The sequence below is a fragment of the Eptatretus burgeri genome, chromosome 10 (assembly GCF_056783735.1).
Source record: "Eptatretus burgeri isolate ZD-2024b chromosome 10, Ebu_testis_v1, whole genome shotgun sequence".
NCBI lineage: Eukaryota > Metazoa > Chordata > Myxini > Myxiniformes > Myxinidae > Eptatretus > Eptatretus burgeri.
Genome location: NC_140970.1, coordinates 57,368,915 through 57,385,558, shown reverse-complemented (window position 1 = coordinate 57,385,558; position 16,644 = coordinate 57,368,915). Strand labels below are relative to the sequence as shown.

At 48.9% G+C, this 16,644-nt stretch overlaps 1 protein-coding gene across 6 annotated transcripts in view; it reads right to left on the bottom strand.

The window, feature by feature from the left end:
* Positions 1-16,644, bottom strand: part of LOC147018638 (sperm motility kinase 2B-like) — a 170,380-nt gene that overhangs the window by 14,519 nt on the left and 139,217 nt on the right. For 4 of the 6 annotated variants that reach the window (XM_085898524.1, XM_085898525.1, XM_085898526.1 and 1 more), the window contains one exon: positions 10,810-10,928. The exons of 1 other annotated variant lie outside the window; for it this stretch is intronic. The gene's annotated coding sequence lies outside the window, so the exon portion shown is untranslated. Of the gene's footprint in view, positions 1-9,991; positions 11,712-16,644 lie in introns of those variants that run through there. One more of the 6 variants, XM_085898528.1, reaches the window with a different exon arrangement.

The following is a 16,644-nucleotide window of genomic DNA, read 5'->3' as shown; positions in this document are numbered from 1 at the left end:
TTGTCTCCACTGGATACCATTGACCAAAGTCGTCAGGCCAGGCTGAATGGCAGGGCTGAGCTATTCAGGGAGCTGAGGCGTAAAATTGTATGTGTGCTAAGGGTGGATAAGGAGGCCGATGTGCGAGCAATCTGTGAGGGGGTAGAGCATCACCTGTAGTCAAGTGATTCTCTTTCTGCTTACAGGGGAATTCGCGCATTGCGTTTGTCCAAGCCCGTCCCTCGGTGTGCTGCAGTTAGAGCAGAGTGTGGTGGGCTCTTGACAGAGGAGTCAGAAGTGAAGGCCCGGTGGGCTGGTTACTTTGAGCGGTTGTACCAGGCTGATCCACCAGCTGTCGAGTTGGACGTCAGGGGTGTTATAATCCCTGTTGCTGACCCTCCAATCAACTGTCATCCACCTTCGTTTGTGGAAGCACTGTCTGCGGTGAACCGGTTGAAATGGGGTGAAGCTCCAGGGATCTGTAGCATCCATGCTGAACTTCTCAAGGCTGGTGGAAATGTTGCTCTCATGTCGTTGCATGTAATTCTGTGCTCTGCCTGAAACACAGGCATCATCCCAGCTGATTGGAAGAGGGGCCTTGTTGTCCCTCTCTGGAAAGGGAAGGGTGATTGCCAAGATTGCAACAACTACCAAGGGGTGACGCTGCTCTCTGTACCGGGCAAGGTCTTTGCTCGGATAATTATTGATAGGGTTCGCCACCATCTGTTTGAGCACCTGCATCCACAGCAGTCAGGCTTTACACCAAAGCGGTCAACGATTGACCGTATCCTTACTCTTCAGGTCCTTACCGAACGCAGATGAGAGTTTCGGCAGGGGCTGCTTGCAGCCGATGTTGATCTCTGCAAAGCATTTAATTCAGTGAATCGGGATGCCCTCTGGAGTATTCTTTGTCTTCGTGGGGTGCCACCAAAACGGATCGATCTAATGTCTGATCTATACTCTGGTACTGAAAGTGCTGTGAGATATGGTGATACCATCTCCGACTTATTTCCAGTTGTTACTGGAGTTCGTCAGGGGTGTGTACTGGCCACCACACTTTTCAGCACTTGTATGGACTGGATTTTAGGGAGGATGTCAGAGAGATCAAGCTGTGGTGCATCGTTTGGGAATGTCAAGATCTCTGACCTTGATGTCGCAGATGATGCAGTCAACTTTGCGGACACTCTAGATATCATTTTTGGGGCCCTCGAGGTGTTGAATGAGGAATCGGAGCTGCTAGGATTATGGGTTTCCTTGGTCAAAACTAAGATCCAGGCTTTCAATGACATCTTTGATGCTGCTGTCCTGTCCGTACCTGTTTGTGGTGAGGATGTTGAGGTCGTGGAGATAGTCACTTACCTTGGTGGTGATATTCATATCTCTGCTGGCTGAGCCAGAGGTCAACAGACGTCTGGGTCGGGCCTGTGGAGTCATGGATTCACTGCATCATGGGGTGTGGCGCTGCCGGTACCTGTGCAGGACGAAAGTCCGAGTCTTCAGGTCCTTGGTGCTTCCAGTCTTGCTCTATGGATGTGAGACTTGGACCCTGACCAGGGATCTGAGACGGAGATTTAATTCCTTTGGTACCAGGTGTCTTTGGAGAATCCTTGGCTATCGCTGGTCAGACTTTCTCCAATGAACAGTTGCTGAGAGAGACACTCAAATGACATTTCTTACCTGCATATTCCGTGAGCGTCAGCTGCAGCTGTATGGACATGTGGCTCATTTTCCTGACGCTGATCCTGCTCACAATATTCTCTCAGCGAGGGAGTCTCGTGTGTGGAGGAGGCCAATGGCCTGACCACGTGCCTCGTGGTTGCAGCAGGTTGATCAGCATCTCAAGGAGATGGGGATGGCCAAGCATGGGATCGCCAGACGGAGGCTCCCGGAGTACCGGCGGAAAGTGGACGCAGCAACACACTGCTCTGGCGCATGCTCCCACACCTGACCTGACCTGCCCTCTGATGAGCCATTTCAATTTCGAAGTCTCCAGTTCCCTGTCTGCCTCAGTTTTGCCATGAGCATCAACAAAGCACAATGACAATCGCTCAAAGTTGTTGGCCTCAACCTGCAAAGCCCATGCTTTTCTCATGGCCAACTCAATGTTGGTTGTTCCAGAGTTGGCAATGGCAAAAATCTTTTCATCTTGGCTCCACATGGAAAAACATGCAACATTGTCTATCCTGAAGCTCTACAAGGATTAAAAAAACAAACTATGTCAAACACTGTGATAAAATATCATGTGAAATCCTCAGTGCTAAAGAATAAGAAACAATGCTGGAGAAGAAAGTCAGAAAGAGGAACACAGAAGGAGGAAGACAGAAGAACAATGAAAATAAGCAACAAAGAACAAATGAAGAAGAGGAGGCAGATAGAAGAAGAATGATTTCAGAAGAAAAAAAGGCAGGACAGGAAGATACAGTGGAAGTACAAAATGATGACCAAAAACAAGGAATAACAAAAATCCAGAGCAACTGAAACTTCTCAACAGGTTAAAGCAAGATTGCAAGCAAACACAGCAACGATGACTGCATTCTGCGCCCCCCATACCTACAATCTCACAGTCATTGTGTTGTACTTCAGTCGGTTGTCCGGACTATCTGGTTCAGGAGGACACAGTTCAAGCCGATGAAACCTTTGCCACCCCTGTGTGAAGCGGGGCCATCGCCGTAAAATACAAAACACACAGGAAATGGTGCTTTGTGTTGAGGCGCGGCGGTGATGGTCATGTTTAACCCTCGACCAGTGAAAGATCCCCGGGGGGTGAAACACAGCAAGGTAAGCATTGGTCTTATTTGCTGTATCCCACCTCCTCTCTCTTTCTCTTTCTCTTTCCTCCTGCCCCCTCCTCTCTCCCCCCTCCCCCCTCACCTTCCCTCTATCACTCCACCTCCCCACCCTCATTGCCTCCCCTCCTGTCTTCCTCTCTCCCCCCCACCCCTCACCCCCTCTTTCTGCTCCTCTTTCAGTATTCCCATCAGCGAAGCACCGAGTGGTATTTGCAAGTCTCTGTATCAATATTAGTTTTGGAAATTTACCTCAGTGGGACTGCATATGTGAACTTGTATCAGACCCGAGTATTAGTTATTTCATAAGTCTTCGTACAGAATGACCTTGGTCCCTTTACTGAGGGCTTCATGTGACATGCGCTGGTGTCTGCGCTGTCGCTGATGATTTCCTGGTCGTTACATCGCGCGATGCGATGCGACGACCAGTACAGAGAGACAGAGAGAGCTTTGTGACGACCAGGGCAAAGAGAGACTTTGACTTTTGTATACATTTATTTATGCAAGCTGAGAAAAAAGTTACACTTAACATATAAAACAAGTCATAATATAAAGGTCAAGTACACAATTAAAATGAAATAATAAGATCATTTTGGTCTCCTCTACACAATGCATTCCTGAAACACCATTTCTGCTTCAACAGTTCCAGATTATTTATATTTGGTGAAAATAAAATTCTGCACGTAATATGGCCACAGCAAGGGCCTTAAAAACTGTTCAAACATTGTAATCAGCATCAGAGTTTGCAAGAAGTTTAGCTTTCCTTGTTTTATAAATTGCAAGTTTCCCTTTGGCTATAATAAAATTGATGAGAGCAGATTCAACATGATTTTTGGAACTTAGCGGCAATCCAAAAATAGAAGTACGTAAAGAAAATACAATTTTCATGTGACAGCACAATTGTGATAAAAAGGTAAAAAGTGGGGTCAGTCTTGCACAGACAACATCGGCGTGATATAAATCTTCAGAGGCCATACCAAAGGGGCACAAAACGAAATTTAAAACATTAAAATGATGTAATAAAACATTAGTAGGTAAAATCATATGTACAATTCTCCAAGAGATATCACCGGTCCGTTTTACAATCGGTGGGACATACATGGCAGCCCATTGTGGGCACAGGTGGGACCCCGGAGGCAACATCCCCTTCCATCAGGATCCAAAACTATCTTTGCACACATTAGGATGCCGCATGGTAACACAAAGGTGGTACAGGCACTTTTTTGCAACACTAGGAAGTGGAGAGGAAGACAGGATCACAGTTTCGGTTAATTTTAAAATAAATGAAAACAAACACGACATAATGAAGATAACACCGAAGCTTTTCGTGCTGTACTTTTTTTTTTTTTTTGTATACCTTGGTCGAGGCTCGTATGAGAGCGAACACACAACTCACAGCAAGGAGGCATGAGACAAGAGGGGCGGGAGTGGAAGGGACAAAACAGTGGGGAACAGACACATTAGGTGAACTGTGGAAGGGAGAGGGATGGGGATAGGATGGGGAACATGGCGAAGAGAAGATGGACATTTCGGGGACTTTCAGGAAGGAAAATTGATGCAACGAACATTCGGGTTGATAAAGTGGATGAAGGCCTGGAACGTCATCGTGCCTGTGTGGATGCTCGTATGCAGCTGCAAGTACAAGAGTGGGGAGAGCTGAGGAAGCAAGGGATGAATTTGGCAGAGGAGGTAAAAGGATTGGAGGCTCGTTTGGACGAACAAGATAAAATTATGAGCCAAGATGAAGTCTTGGATAAAGGCCTGGTAGAGCCGTCTTTTGTAAGTAGAGTGTCCGGGTTGGTTGAGGAGCAGCTACAAACTCGTGACGGAGCCTTGGAGGAGGTTGTGCGGGCCCAGAAGATCCTGCGGGAAGAGGTGAATCGGTCCATTCAACATTTGGAACAGGAGGAAAAATTGACCCATGAGACCCTCACCACAAAACATCTTTGGCCACAGCGGGCTCCGAAATTGGATACGCAGCCACAAGGGTGTTTGATCCCTGGGCCGGATTCGGACAAGGGAGAAACTGAGAAGCGGGCCACCGTAAAAGTGATCCCCCTGGTAAATTTCGACGGGTCAGGGAGCGTTGAAGCTTTTCTGACGCAATTTGAGTGCATTTCCCGACTAAACGGGTGGAATGAGCGGGAACGTACAGGGAATTTGGTGGCAACGTTGCGGGGACCAGCCGCAGATGTGTTAAACGTGATCGCGGAGGGATGTTGACCAGCTCCCACATTTGCGAGGCGTTGAGCCGTCGGTTTGGGTTCGCGGCAAACTGTGATCTGGTGCGGGCCCAGCTCCAGCACCGCAGATTAAAGCCGGGTGAGACAGTGCAGGAGCTGGCACAGGACATTTACCAATCAGTCAGGATCGCGTATCGGGACCTTACAGTGGAGGCATGGGACAGACTGGCACTAGAGAAATTTTTAGCTGCTCTTCCTGACCCTGAGGTCCGAGCGCTAGTGGAGTTACAGGATCCACCCACCGTTCACCGAGCGGCCGAGTGCGCGGCCAGGCTGGCCTCATGGAGTCGGCCGGGTCAGGTTCCAGAGAGGCCATCAGTGACGATCCGACAGGCGGAGATCCAGGATCAGGGAGGGGGGCTGGGAGAAATTGGCATTACCCAAATGTTTCAGGAAATTTGCCAGAAACTGTCAAGTTTGATAAAGGGTAATCCGGTAGTTAGTGCGCCAAAGCGGCGGGGTCCAGCCCAGCCAATAGAGCAATTCGATTATGGCCGAGGGGGTCCGGAACCGGAAGAGACATTTCACCGATACTCACGGGGGCCTTTTATGGGGAGTTGTTTCCGGTGCGGGCGAAGAGGACACATGCAACGATATTGCCGGTACCCGGCGATGGAGGGACCCTCCAATAGACTTTTAGACTTGGAGAGGGTGAATCCTCCTGCTGAACCGCCAGGTCTATCCGAGATGCCTTTTCATAGGTCGGGTCCGGAGATCACTGTCGGGGGTCGGGGAGACTAGATTGGGCTGAGCATATACGGCCATGCTCGGCTGCTGAGATTGTGGCGAAGTGCCCTCCTTTGGTGGAAAAAAATGAATTGTGGGAAAATTGGCATGGGTTTGTAAGTTCTGCTGGGTTTTAGAGTGACAATCGGGACAGTGGGTAATTGGTAACAAAGCGGGCACAAGTGGCTGTCCAATGGCTGGTGCGTGGATCGGGTGAGAAGTGCTGTGTGAGTTGTTTTAAGTTAAAGAAGTGAAATGTATGGTGCACACATTGATTTTTTATTGGACATGGTGTGGTAACAGGGAAGGTCATGGTCGGCGAAGTGTTAGAAATGCAGGTGTCACTTGTAAGGCCGATGGGGTGGGGGAGTCATGTGGGTTTTGTGGGTGGGGATGATGTGCTTGTCCACAGGGATTGCTGAAGCTCACGGTGAGCGTGAATTGCGACCCCCTTCAAGGAGATTCACCACCTGGTGGCTAATGGTGACAGTGTCTGGAGGCAACTGGGAGAGGGTCTGGTTGGGCGACCAAGGCGGGTAGGACCTTGGCGACCCAGGAAGGCCAGAGGAGCCAGTGAGACCCCTTCCAGAGTGTTGTACGGGATTAGAGCTGATGGCTACCAGGGGGGAGGGAATCAAAGGGAGCGGGGCGGAGAAACGTCCGGGTTGGACTAAAGCTTACCTGTGGGCATGGTTGCACCTGAGATGCCCCCATCATCTTGTGGTAACCCACCCCACGGCCACGACGGGATTCAGCCTGCATGATTAAAATGAGGACCATGACCTAGAAATGTGATGATGACCATGGTGTGAGTGTTGTGAAGATGTACGAGTCCCACTCGATCCCGCACAACTTGACATGTGCAGCAAGGGCATGATGTCCGCATAATTTTGGGGCAAGCAAATTTGAAAATTGGCTCCCCAGGTAACGCTGGGTCTATTAGCATCCACTGGGGGAGGTGGTCAAGTGTAAATATCCTGTGAATAGTGTCGTTAAGGCTTAGAGTAGGAATGTAAAGTATAAGTGTTGTGTTTTTGTGGAACCTTTTGTTTCCCCTCCCCAGATCACTGGAAGAGTGCTGGGCAAGAGCGATGATCCAGAGGATGGAGTGCAACTTCACTCAGTGCTCTCATGTGATAAAATAAAAAAAAATAAAAAAACGAATGATTGTTTAGGCGAGGATAAGGCCATAAGGGGGTAGTACATTAAGCAGGATAGGTAGGTTAGCTGCGACTCGCTGCCCATTGCCCCTCCTACTTTATTTCGTTAGGTTAATTAGGTGTGAGTCAGTAAGTGTTAAGGCTGGTACGGTAGCGCCTGTGATATACCTTGCAGGAGCTGCGGTACCAGAGGAGGGGGCAGTGTTACGTTTGAGGGGGGGTATGCATTCAAAGGGTAATTAGGATGTTTAATTAGGTATGCCATGCTGTTCGAGTTTACCAGGATCTCGATGTAATAAGTAGCAATTCAGTGGTGATAAGTTGTCTAGTAAATGTTCATTTCTTCAAGGGGGAAATGATAATTGTCACGTAATTAGATAGGGATACGGGATAGGGTAAGTGTGTCTGCGTAAACCCCTTTTAGTATTCTCTGGAGGCTGGCCGTGACATCACAGGACAGTGCTGCGGATGGCTCCGCCCCGTGATCACGATTGGCGGAAGGCGACGGCGGTGGGTCAATAAAACGGCTCGATTGGAAGTGACGAGGACGGGAGGATAAAAAGGTTCTGTTCGGGGTCGAAAAAGAAGAGGAAGAAGATCGGGACAAAAAGATCGTGTTTTTTGGGGTGGAGGTTGTTGTGCTGGAAGCGTGCTTGTTGTTGCGCGGATTCGATCCTGTTTTTCATCGTGTCTCGGAGCCTTGCTGAGCCTCGTGCCTCACCTTGGTTGGCTCTGGCGTTCTGCTGACTCGGAGTACGGGGTCGAACGGCGGGCGGACCTGCCTCCCTCTCCTGCTCGCAACTTGGCGCCAGAACTGGTTCCCTGGTGGCTGTGAGCGGACTTGGGCCAGGACCAGGAGGTCGACAGCACCACGGTTTCTCCTGCCCCCCCTGACGAGAGCAAGGCCAGCTCGTCCGACGCCAATCCAGGGACAGTTGCGTCCACACCATGGTCCATCCTCACCACCAGAAATAGCTATGTTTTGTGTGTGTGTGTGTGTGTGTGTGTGTGTGTGTGTGTGTGTGTGTGTGTGTGTGTGTGTGTGTGTGTGTGTGTGTGTGTGTGTGTGTGTGTGTGTGTGTGTGTGTGTGTGTGTACTCGGCGCCTTAGAGGGTTTGAGATTTGTATATTCATTGGAATTGTCTGCGTTTTCCCCACACCCGATCCCACACCATCCCGTCGAATCTCCCCGGATCCCTTTTCTTGCCGAGTCTTGTTATTTCTGGTTAATAATAAAAACAAATAAACTTCATCAACTCAGTGAAAAGCGACTCGTGCCACCTTCCTCGTCCCGTTTGCGGTAGAGCGATTAGAACCGCCATGTTTGGGTTATAAATAAATAAACCGCCTCCATCGTTTCGGCTCATTCTACGTTGGCGGGACTGTTCAAGTCCCGTGGACGTCACAATATATATCAAGTCCTTTATTGGCTTTCATTTGACACCATGACCTTTGACCTTACATGGCCTTGAAAGGTCAAATTCATTTTACAGTCATAATTTCGTCAAAAATGGTTTAATTGACTTCAAACTAAGACTAAAATATTCCTTATAATCAATATTCAGGTTAAGGATGTATCAAATTTAAATTTGATCCCCAAATAACTTTATGCCTGAAATGGGTGGGATTTGTTGTGCCTGGTTAGGATTGTTCCAGACTCCATTCAGGACATGCAGATGAAAGAAAAAAATAATCGTAAATTGAACAAACTATTTTATTATCGATACGAATAAACGTGTGTGTGTGTGTGTGTGTGTGTGTGTGTGTGTGTGTGTGTGTGTGTGTGTGTGTGTGTGTGTGTGTGTGTGTGTGTGTGTGTGTGTGTGTGTGTCCTTCGTAACTCCAAAACCATGAAACCTCGTATCCTGAAACTTTGCATGCATACAAAGGGAACTCCAACAAAGTGCATGAGTGAAAATTGGGTGTTTGGGTAAATTCAAACACCCCTTTTGATAATAATTAAAAGCCTTATTTAATTATATCCTTTATCAGGCGATCCTCGACCACCTTACTCTCTAGGGTCTTCAGGCGTATCCTGGGTTACCTCACTGGGGTCAGAAGCCACCATGTTTTTTGGCCTGCTCAACCATGCCCTGACTTGGAAGAGGCCGCAATGATTTCTTAATCGCTGGATACATTGCAATGCTTATAAACACCTGGAGACGCCACGCCATCTCCCTCTCCGACCCATAAACCTCACCCTCTCCCACCCATATCCCTCTCCCTCTCCCACCCATATCCCTCTCCCTCTCCCACCCAAACCCCTCTCCCTCTCCCACCCAAACCCCTCTCCCTCTCTCCCACCCAAACCCCTCTCCCTCTCTCCCACCCAAACCCCTCTCCCTCTCTCCCACCCATATCCCTTTCCCTCTTCCACCATATCCCTTTCCCTCTTCCACCCCGATCTGTCTCCCTTTTCACTCTCCCTCACTCCCCAACCCTTCTCCCTCACTCTCCAACCCCTCTCCCTTCACTCTCCCTCCCCCATCCCTCTCTCCCCTTACCCCATCCCTTTCTCCCCTTACCCCTCCCACATCCCTCTCTCCCCTTACCCCATCCCTCTCTCCCCTTATCCCATCCCTCTCCCCTTACCCCTTCCCTCTCTCCCCTTACCCCTTCCCTCCCTCCCTTACCCCTTCCCTCATCCCTCTCTCCCCTTACCCCTTCCCTCTCTCTCCATTCCTCTGTCCCCTTCCCTCTCTCCCCTTCCCCTATCCCTCTCTCTCTCCCTTATACTTTTCTCTCCCTCCCCTTCCCACCCATATCCCCTTCCTCACTCCTCTCCCCTCTCAATTGGGGAGGGGGGGGGGAGGAGGCCGTTAACAATTTTAAAATCAAGTCACATTCCCCATCAGTGGGTGAACCGACCTGCAACACAGAATCTTGTGGCTTGACGTTGGCGGTTAAGCAGCTTTTTTGCAATGGAAATGGCTAACTTGGCTGACAGCACCTTTTATAGGTTACTCCATAACGCTGGCAACGTGTCCATCATTGGGGAAAACCAGACAACATCTTGCTAATCAATCTCCTTCCTCAGACTTGGTTGCACCTTGTTAAATCCATTTATCTATAATGTTCACCGTCCTTAAAAACTCACCTCAGACACCGTTCAAGAAAACACAGAACGTCTCAACTCAGTGTTCTCCTCCATCTCTCGTGTGTTGTTCGCGTTGTGAGTGAGGAGAATGGGACATTCCTGACGTTTCCTCTCGTTCCACACGCCACTCGCGGCAGCCATCTTGAAATACGTCATGGCTGCTGTGACCTCATCGATTTAACAATTTTTGCGCCGAAGATCCGAGTTGCTTTATGTCTAAAAAAACATCCAATTTAAGGGATCACGGCACAACTATAAATCCGAACTGGCGTTGTGTACCACTCTCGATATCACATGGGAAACCCATGGAGTATTTGTGTCGCATTTCACTCGCGATCGATCGTTCCTGAAACACTTTCACGTCAATACTCCACTCGTGGCCCGTCGGATATCAACAGAGTTCCACGATGCTCGTTACGTTCTCCACATATATTTAGGTGGGAAAGACAACAATTCAAGCTGCGAATTAAAAAACAGATCTCACAGCATACTGTTACGGATCAGGGGTCTCGGTTTATCACGAAAGAGCTCCTCGGACCTTTAACCAACCTCCGTCCTGAGGCCTCCGGCAACAGACAATTCTGCGTTGGGTTACCGTGACCTCCGATTGGAACCATTTCTCTGTTTTGTAACTTTTAAAAATAACTTTCTTTCATGAAGATCTTAAATGAGAACAGCAACAAGTTCATAAACAAAGCAATATCACAGCAGCCTTTTTATCTCACGGTGTGTGTCAAAAAGTAAATAAATGAAGTATTAACAAATCCACACGAATAAATATCAATGCATTTCAATAAAATGGACGTTTTTCGACTTGCATGCCTCAGGATAAAACCATAAGCAGATGAGGAAGAAAAAGAACCAAACTCTCATTTGTGAAGTTCCAATGTAATGTCCTCAACGTTGATTGGTTGAGAGAAAGAAAGGATGGGATGACCTGATTGGTGGAAACATGGAGCATCATGAATAATGAGTCGGTGTTAATGAATCAACAAAGTCCAAGCAGAAATATAATACTAATAAGCTGAGGGTCAGTTCGGGGGAGGGGGGTTGTGGTTTTCATGATGACTCAATGTTGACTGTGAACAATTGTCACACAGTCAAGCCATCATAGTCAAAATAGATATAAAGTTCGGACAAATTATTTCTGTCTAATATGGAATAGGCAAAGCCAAGAAGCGAATGGAGAATTCTTCTTACATTCGCTTCTTAAATATATCAAATTAAAGTCTTTTTGCTATGAAAAAATAAATATTACCTTTATATTTGTGGTGAATTGAGGTGAATTGAGGGACATGACGCGGGATCACATGTTGTGCGTCTCGCGTATAAGGGGAGGTCTCCGCGGCACGGGGTGATTGTCCCCGGGGCATTGCCATTTACATCGGCTGTTCACTTGGTGCTCGTTGACTGAAGGTGCTCATTGACTGGTGAGAATGGAGATTATATCGAACTCCGTGCTTACGCGGATTTAGTCTGCGATGATTAATCGCACATGTATACGTTACTGCTTATGTACTCCTAGCTGAACCTGTATTCCCCGGTGTGCCCGCAGAAGCGGCTCCAATCAAATGGAATAAAGCCTAAACTCTGAAGGTTCTTCTCTCGCTCTCATTTCAATTTAATCCATTTGGTTTTCTCGGCTCTCTCAACCAACGATGGACAAGATCTACAAACCAGAGAGGTTCAACGCAGACCCAAACGCGACTGACGCAGAAATGAAATGGTCGCATTGGTTCTGTTCCTTCTCACACTATCTGACCATCATCGAGGAGGGAGCTGACAAATTTGCCGCTCTCGTGAATCATGTCTCGCCCAGCATGTACAGGCTCTTCTCGGAGTGCGACACTTACGAAGCAGCGATCGACATGCTGCAGGCGCTCTACGTGAAGCCCAAGAACGAGGTATACATACGACATCTTCTCAACACACGCAAGCAAGCAGCCGGGGAGACAATCGATCAGTTCCTGCAAGCTCTGAATCAGCTGGGAAAAGACGGCAGCTTCCGGGCCGTAAGCGCCGAGGAACACCGAAAGGAAGCCACACGGGAGGCATTCATCCAAGGACTCAGATCAGCCCACATACGGCAACGCTTACTAGAGAAAGCGCAACCCACTCTTGACAAGGTAGTCGATCAGGCACAAGCGATGGATACGGCTCAGCAGCAATCTGAGTCATTTGGGACACCGATGCTGCTAATGAACGCTGCTACGATGGGAACCCAAGGAACCCCACTGGCACAGACACAGCCAGACATAGGGGATGGAGAAACACCCGAGGAGCCGGATACCCAGGCCACGTCAAACTCCTCAGCAACTGCTCCGGTTGGTAAATGCTTCTTTTGTGGGTACAAAAGGCACCCTCGTCAAAAATGTCCCGCCAGAGATGCCACATGCATGAATTGCGACAAGAAAGGGCATTATGCCAGGGTATGTAAATCTACTCGAAGGAGAAATAAACCCACTTCTGCGGCTCTCTACTCGCAAAATAAATTAACTGCAGCCTCCCCGGGGAATCTATCCAAGGCTATCATCAACGTACGAATTAACGGGCATATGGCTGAGGCACTGATTGATACCGGTAGCTCTGAAAGTTTCGTCAACAGCTCGCTAGTGAAGGGCAGGAAATGGATAATCCACCCGACTGACAATACGGTATGCATGGCCGCCACCTCACTACAATCCCGCGTACGAGGGTACTGCAATGTTGAATTGGACATAAAAGGGTACACGCATCGGGATGTAAGGGTACTGGTGCTTCGTGATTTGTGCGCAGACGTAATTCTGGGTCATAATGTCCTCAAGCAGCACACGAGCGTCGAAATACCCTTTGGAGGAAGCAAGCCTCGTCTAATTTTAAATGCGTTGACCACCGCGGAGGTGACGTCCCCCCAGCTGTTCGCTAACTTGTCGCCGGTCTGCAAACCGATAGCGATTAAATCGCGGCGATATACCACTGCTGACATGAATTTCATCACCTCAGAAATCAAGCGATTACTGGAAGAAGGAATTGTAGAACCGAGCGATTCGCCATGGCGCGCACAGGTGTTAGTAACCAGCAGTCAGAACCATAAGAAACGAATGGTTGTCGATTATTCCCAAACGGTCAATCGCTTTACCCAACTCGATGCCTACCCCCTGCCGCGCATAGACGAGATGGTCGAACGCGTGGCCAATTATAAGGTATTCAGCACCATCGACTTGCGAAGCGCCTATCATCAAATTCCCATCCGAGAGGAAGACAAACCTTACACCGCATTCCAGGCAGGGAGGTGCCTCTACCAATTCAGGAGAATACCTTTCGGTGTCACGAATGGGGTAGCTTGCTTCCAACGGGTTATGGACGACATCATCTCAGATGAAAACCTCAAAGACACTTTTGTTTACGTGGACAATGTCACAGTGTGCGGTAGGGATCAAGGGGAACATGACATGAATCTGGACAGATTCTTGAGCATTGCTAGAAAATATAATCTGACTCTCAACTACGAGAAATGCATATTCTCGGCAAGGTCAATTGACCTTCTCGGCTACACAATAGCCGACGGCACAATTAAGCCTGATCCTGAACGATTGCGCCCACTTCGTGAGCTACCCCCACCTCAGGACCTGCAGGCAATGCGCCGGGTGATCGGCATGTTCGCTTACTATGCAAGATGGATTTCGCAATACTCCGAGAAAATACATCCCCTAGTGCATTGCAAAAACTTTCCACCAGATGCCGCTGTTGTAAGAGCTTTCCACAACCTCAAGGATGATATCAGTAAGTCCGTGGTTTTATCGATCGACAGCTCGGTGCCCTTTGTGGTGGAAACCGACGCTTCAGATCACGCCATAGCTGCTGCACTTAATCAGTCTGGGCGGCCGGTCGCGTTCTTCTCGAGAACTCTCTCTAGAAGCGAGCAGAGACACTCAGCGATAGAGAAGGAAGCGTACGCCATCGTCGAAGCGCTGCGGAAATGGAGACATTATTTACTGGGAAACCACTTCACGCTCGTTACGGACCAACGATCCGTGGCATTCATGTTTGATGGGAAAAATAACGGGAAAATTAAGAATGAAAAAATTATGAGATGGCGGATAGACCTAGCTTGCTACAGTTACGACATTGTTTACCGGCCCGGGAAGGAAAACCCTGCTGCAGATACCTTCTCTCGGGTCTACAGTTCGGCAACAATCAGTCAGGCTTTGCAAGACATACACGTGTCTCTCTGCCACCCAGGGGTAACCAGAATGGCACATTTCGTGCGCAGACAAAATCTTCCCTATTCTGTTGAAGATATTAAACAAATGAATGCTTCATGCCCTGTTTGTGCTGAACTAAAACCCAGATTCTATGGCGCGGCATCTGGCAGACTGATCAAGGCCACTTCCCCCTTCGAGAGACTAAACATCGACTTCAAAGGGCCCCTGCCGACTGAGACAGACAACAGATACATATTCACCGTTGTTGATGAATATTCAAGGTTCCCTTTCGCATTTCCGTGCTCGGATATGACCTCGGGCACTGTCGTGAGATGTCTCTCTGACCTCTTCGCTATGTTTGGGAAACCTTCGTACATACATTCAGACAGAGGGCCGTGTTTCATGTCGGCCGGGCTAAAACAATTCCTACTAGAGCTCAGCATAGCAACTAGTCGAACGACGGGTTACAACCCACAGGGAAACGGGCAGGTGGAACGGTATAATGGAGTTATTTGGAAAGCCGTAACTCTGGCGCTGAAATCGAGAGGACTGGGCCCCGAGCGGTGGGAGGTTACTCTTCCCGACGCTCTGAATTCCATACGCTCTTTGCTCTGCACGTCCACCAATGCAACTCCTCACGAACGAATGTTTACTCACCAGCGACGTTATGTTGATGGTCAAACGGTGCCCAACTGGCTGACCCATCCCGGAACAGTGTTCATGAAACGCCCGGTACGACAAAGCAAGTATGAACCCCTGGTGGAGGGGGTCGAACTCATTGACACTAATCCAGAGTATGCTCATGTCAGGCTCCCGGATGGCAGGGAGACCACTGTGTCGATTCGCCATCTGGCTCCCTCAGGTACTCCTCCCGCAGGTACACCACCTTCTGGCACTCCTCCTTCTGACATCCCCTCCCCAGGTGTTCCCCCCCCAGGAACTCCACCGGACGACGGGGCTGCCGCGTTCCACCCGAGAGCGATCGAGGAGTCATCCCCGGCACAAGTCGAGGCTCACCAAGAGGATCGGGAGTCTCCCTCAAGTGAAACTGCCATTTACTCCCGGAGAGGTCGACGAATAAGGCCCCCTCGACGACTCAATCTGTAAAGGGGATTATCGGCATTCTCGCTGCTCATGCTCCTACATGCTCATTATATCATATATCGATGCGCATTTCCATGCTCCTACAACTCAAAATAATCACTGCTTGGCATGTATGCTTCTGTAGACCTATTAGTCCGCGTTGCTTGAAATGTATACTCCTATAGTGCTAAAGCAATCATGGTGTGTAAGATGGGCCCCTAGTTGCATTTTAAAAGTGGGGAGAATGTGGTGAATTGAGGTGAATTGAGGGACGACGCGGGATCACATGTTGTGCGTCTCGTGTATAAGGGGAGGTCTCCGCGGCACGGGGTGATTGTCCCCGGGGCATTGCCATTTACATCGGCTGTTCACTTGATGCTCGTTGACTGAAGGTGCTCATTGACTGGTGAGAATGGAGATTATATCGAACTCCGTGCTTACGCGGATTTAGTCTGCAATGATTAATCGCACATGTATACGTTACTGCTTATGTACTCCTAGCTGAACCTGTATTCCCCGGTGTGCCCGCAGAAGCGGCTCCAATCAAATGGAATAAAGCCTAAACTCTGAAGGTTCTTCTCTCGCTCTCATTTCAATATTAGCTTCACAACAACAACTACACCGCCAAGAACAGGATCTCATCTAAAAAAATTAATATTACCTCAACATTACCTTCACAACAACAACTACACCGCCTAGAACAGGATCTCATCTGAAAAAAAAAATCTTCAACATTACCTTCACAACGACAACTACACCGCCAAGAACAGAACGATGGTCGAACCCTGAATTCCATACGCTCTTTGCTCTGTACGTCCATCAATGCTACTCCGCATGAACGAATGTTTACTCACCAACGACTATACACCGGTGGTCAATCGGTGCCCAACTGGCTAACCTATCCGGGTACAGTGTTCATGAAGCGCCCGGTACGACAAAGCAAGTATGAACCCATGGTGGAGGAGGTCGAACTCATCGATGCTAATCCTGAGTATGCTCATGTTAGACTTCCTGACGGCAGGGAGACCACTGTGTCAGTTCGCCATCTGGCTCCCGCGGGTACTTCTCCCTCTGGTACTCCTCCCGCGGGTACTTCTCCCTCTGGTACTCCTCCCTCTGACATTCCCTCCCTAGGTGTTTCTCCCTCAGGAACTTCCTCACCCGAGAATGGTGGCGTCGGGGTTGAGGTAGACGAAGCCACCGCATTCCACCCAAGAGCGATCGTGGAGTCATCCCCGGCACGAATCGAGGCTCCTCAAGAGGATCGGAAGCCTCCCTCAAGTGAAACCACCATTTACTCCTGGAGAGGTCGACGGATAAAACCCCCTCGACGACTCGAACTGTAAAGGGGATTATCGGCAACCCTTCATAACACTTTACTTTGCT